At 43.3% G+C, this 5,059-nt stretch overlaps 1 protein-coding gene across 1 annotated transcript in view; it reads right to left on the bottom strand.

Annotated features, from left to right (window-relative positions):
* kug (FAT atypical cadherin kugelei) overlaps positions 1–1,419 on the bottom strand; it is a 913,302-nt gene extending 911,883 nt beyond the window's left edge. Inside the window, exon 1 of the mRNA XM_070104239.1 lies at positions 1,399–1,419. The gene's annotated coding sequence lies outside the window, so the exon portion shown is untranslated. The remainder of the gene's footprint in view (positions 1–1,398) is intronic.
* Between the last annotated feature and the right edge of the window lie 3,640 nt (positions 1,420–5,059).

Genomic DNA, 5,059 nt, shown 5'->3' with positions numbered 1-5,059 from the left:
AAGATTCTTTTGGTGCAAAATTATAAATTTTACATCAACATTAATGAAAAAATATATCTTTAAACGTATAAGAGAAAATTTTAGAAAGGACTTAATTTTAAATGAGTTCTTACCAATTGACCAGTTTTACATATTCGGCACGACACACACACACACACACACACACACACACACACACACACACACACACACACACACACACACACACACACACACACACACACACACACACACATATATATATATATATATATATATATATATATATATACACTCAAATTTTTCTAGTAATTAAAATATGAAAACTTTCTACTTTGTAGCAATAATTCATTGATGTATATTTACATCTGGCTCATTATACTGTGTTGATGTACTTAACAAGTCTCTTAACGTCTTTTCTCGTAGTCATCACCCGGAAATGAATCAGGAAAATGTACAAAGGTCCTATACGACCCGTACAGAATCAATAAAACATATATATTATTGGACTCTCCTCAAAGCACTGGAATTCTTCTCTGTAGACCGAAGATCGGATAACATGTACAGAGTATGGCAAGTACATGATTGCTTCATTACTCACTGACTACCATAACCTACTTAAGTGAAAGACATGGAATAAACTATAAAATAATGCTAGTCGAGAGTAGAGCTGCCATAAGACCAAATATCACCAGAACGAAGGTAAAAAGTTTAGGAGAAAACTGGACCAATATCAAATGCATCTGCTTGATTAGCCGGTATGTGAGCTTGTGAGCTTGCGGGACTAGCGCCCAGGGTGAAGCTGTCCACAATATACGTCAGTCTGTCGTATGGAGAAAGGGGAGGAGGGAAGGTGTGTTTTATTCATATGTTCTGGCCTGACGGACACTGTCGTGTCTGCTCTTGAAGTTGTGCATGGAATTTACATTCACCACTTGACCGAACAACTTCAGTTTTACCATCAACCTGACTAAGTCTTAATGTCCGGCAGGATAACACTGGACGGGGAGAGAGAGAGAGAGAGAGAGAGAGAGAGAGAGAGAGAGAGAGAGAGAGAGAGAGAGAGAGAGAGAGAGAGAGAGAGAGAGAGAGAGAGAGAGAGACAGACAGACAGAGAGGGAGACAGAAAGAGAAAGAGAGAGAGAGACAGAGAGAAAGCTTCCTGTAAAAGAACTGGGATAACTGAAGGATACTTTAAGACTGACTACTTTAAGGACATTTCCGAGAGAGAGAAAACATTTTGCGGGAAGACGCAGGACGGAGAGAACATCCTGCGGGAGGACACAAGACAGAGTGGAGGGAAGAGTAGAAAACATCCTGTGGGGGGACACAAGACAGAGTGGAGGGAAGAGTAGAAAGCATCCTGCGGGAGGACACAGGACAAGGAGACAGCATCCTGTGGGAGGAGGCATCTGTTACCTTGCGGGCGTGGTTTAATTAGCGAGGGGCGGGGCGGCAGGTGGCCACCTGTTCCTCAGAGGTTCCCAGGACACCTGCGCTTGTCTGCTCTCTCGCTTACCTGCAATACAAAACACCATAATTAGTACATATCAAGCCAGGTATTTCACACAGCAGAAAAACTGCACCGTGATAACAGACTTATTCTGGGACCGAACAGCGGGAACGATGACTACAATTGAACGGGAATTTTACAAGAATAAACAATGTGTACATATGATAATAAGGGTGTTGTGGTCTTGCCTACCTGGATTAACCAATTCGTGTTTGGAGGGTTCAGTTTTTGCTTCTGGTCCCACCTGTAAGTTTAGTTGACCGTCATTACTGGTTTCTACCCTCCTGGGCCCTATTATACCTACTCTGAAAAATGTATATGGTGTGCGCTTCCACTACTTCCTCAACGAGTTCATTCTAGTGTCCTACTACCCCGTTGCTCAAAAAGTGCTGTTTACGTCCCTATGGTTCGTAAAGAATATTTTCGGAGGTCAATGCCCCGCGGCCCGGTCCCAGATCAAGCTTCCCGGAGGATAAAGGCTGATCAACCAAGCTGTTACTGCTGGTTACACGCAGTCTAACCCATGATTCTCAGTTCATATGCACGGAGGGAGGGCGTTGAAAAGTCGCTCCCCTGCTTATTAATGGAGGTATTTTGCACCATCTCTCAAGTCTCTTGTCATATGGAGCGATTTCAGTGTTCAAGTTTGGGACAAGTCCCTCCAGGGCTTTCCAGGTGTAAATTATGAGGAACCTTTCTCGCCTATATTCCAAGGAATACAGCTGAAGGGACTTCAGGTGTTCCCATTGGCTTAGATGAATGAATGTTCCCTCTGTCTTCAAGCTCAGCAGTCTCGCCTGTCTTGAAGGGGGCTGATAATATTAGTACAGCAGTATTCCAACCGGGAGAAAAAAATAAAAGGTGATTTGAAGAATATCAGTGTGTCTGTATCTCTCGCCTTGAAAGTTCTAGTTATCCAGCCTATTATTTTCCTTGCGGATACAACAGCTATAATGCTGTGATCCTTGTAAGATCTAATATCATTACTCTTAAGTCTCGCACATGGGCCTTTCGCTCAATTTCCCTTTATGTCCTCCACTCTTCCATCGCGGAGAAAACTAAAACATGTCCTCGTTAAGCATCAAATTGTTCTCTGAGGCCCACTGGAAGCCTTGCTTGATAACCTCGTGAAGACTTGCTGTTTACGACGGACGCCACTCACTCTCATACAGATTTTGGTGTCATTAGCAATGGATCTTACAATGCTATGTTATATTTTTCTTCTAAGTTTCTTTGTTCCTGGTCTTCCCTTTTAAGTGTCTATCCGCTCTATTAACCCTTCTGAATATCTTTTAAGTCATAATCATATCACATGTCTCTGATTTATCAGATTCACTGACACAGCTTTATTAAAATAATCAAGCAGAAGAGCTTTCCACCACTCCATCACACTAGAGCCCTACTTTTTGATAGTTCATGACATCATCAGTCAGGCTACTGATGTTAGCAACACGCAGTGTAACGTAACCATCACAAGACAGTTTAAGCAGGAACTGTTGAGAGGAACTTATCAAGTTCCTTTATAAAGACAGTTATGAGTTCGTTGGTAATTTCCTTGAGCTACTGTAATTTGACGTCCACAGAAAACACGCATAAAGTCTGCCAGTTTGACCCAAATTATGCCTTACCCCGCAACTCGGTTGTAAAATTTGCCCTAAAGAATAATCATTCCCGGACCAGACAGGGAAAGGTAAGCGTGTGTTATTTACCAATGTTTTACCTTAGCTTCAAGGTTACATTTGGCGCCATGGCTGAGAGAGACGGGAGGTGAGGCAAGCAAGGACTATGATCCAATCCGCGTTATTTTCAGCGGGCGGTCAGGCACCACCTGACCTTCCTCCTATTACAAGCGACTCACAGCTGCTGCTACTGCTTGAAATATCACAAGCAACTTGTGTTTTGGTGTACTCACCTAGTTGTACACAACTTGTCCTTTTGTTTACAGTTATTGATTCATAGCTCTTGGAGCCGTCTGTTAGCCCTTTTATAGACGATTTAACTGATTTTTGGCCTCAGGGGCCCGAACATACATAATCTTGCAAAACAGCAACAGGGGTAGTTGAATAATATCTCTAGGCCTTTTGTGTTGCAGTCAACACCTCTTGAGCTTGCAGTGTTGCAGAAATGAGTAGGAAGTCAAGGTAGATTCGTTTGTAAATATTAGTAAATCAGAGGAAGACTCGACCTGTCAGCAGCTGACCACAGACAAATCAACATTAAATGAGAGAGAATAATAATTAAACATAAAGGAATTAATTTTTAATTTAATGGAATTCAGGGGAGGAACTAATTATTGATAATTAATTTTAACACAAACGTCTGTCACCTGACGATACTTTTTTTATAAAATAAAGTAGAGGACGCACAAACTTACATGTAGATGCAGGTTGTCCTTAAAATATGTAGTGTTCACGTGTCAGTAATGTTACTGTGTACTGGTGCACTAAGATAATCCCAGCTACTTTATAGATAGGCTCCCTTGCTAGCTATGACGTCACGGATCCTCACACGTGAGTGGTGAGTCAGAGGCCCAGCTCTCAGTCACTCCCGGCTCACTCAGTAGGCATAGACAGGACAGCCAGGCTCCTGGGCTACTCCTCAAGGTTCTCTTAATTATACGGCTGCAAGACATCCAACGTGAGTAGCTATTTCTTACTCCAATATCTCCTCACGAACCCTCACACGGGAGAGCTGGATCTCTAGCTCACCACTCGTGTGTGAGGATCTCGTGACGTCATAGCTAGCAAGGGAGCCTATCTATAAAGTAGCTGGCATTATCTAGTATACTACACAAGTACAAAGTAACACTACTGACACACGAATTGGTTTGGAAAGCCAAGCCTCTTCAAGCCAGTTCCCGAACAGCCGAGTTATGTAGGTACTTTACGCTGGACTGCGTGCTGACAGCACCAACAGCTTGATTGATCAGCCTATCAGCAAATAGGCCTACTCTCTTGCCAGGCTACACAGGTGGTGACCCCCTAAAATTATATATAAAAAGGATCTGCTTACGGAGTTATTTTTATTTTTTTTTATTATCACACTGGCCGATTCCCACCAAGTCAGGGTGGCCCGAAAAAGAAAAACTTTCACCATCATTCACTCCATCACTGTCTTGCCAGAAGGGTGCTTTACACTACAGTTTTTAAACTGCAACATTAACACCCCTCCTTCAGAGTGCAGGCACTGTACTTCCCATCTCCAGGACTCAAGTCCGGCCTGCCGGTTTTCCCGAACCCCTTCATAAATGTTACTTTGCTCACACTCCAACAGCACGTCAAGTATTAAAAACCATTCGTCTCCATTCACTCCTATCAAACACGCTCACGCACGCCTGCTGGAAGTCCAAGCCCCTCGCACACAAAACCTCCTTTACCCCCTCCCTCCAACCTTTCCTAGGCCGACCCCTACCCCGCCTTCCTTCCACTACAGACTGATACACTCTTGAAGTCATTCTGTTTCGCTCCATTCTCTCTACATGTCCGAACCACCTCAACAACCCTTCCTCAGCTCTCTGGACAACAGTTTTGGTAATCCCGCACCTCCTCCTAACTTCCAAACTACGAA

The sequence above is a fragment of the Cherax quadricarinatus genome, chromosome 1 (genome assembly GCF_038502225.1).
Source record: "Cherax quadricarinatus isolate ZL_2023a chromosome 1, ASM3850222v1, whole genome shotgun sequence".
NCBI classification, from domain to species: Eukaryota; Metazoa; Arthropoda; class Malacostraca; order Decapoda; family Parastacidae; genus Cherax; species Cherax quadricarinatus.
Note: the sequence above shows the minus strand (reverse complement) of the source record. Positions and strands in the feature narration are given on the sequence as shown.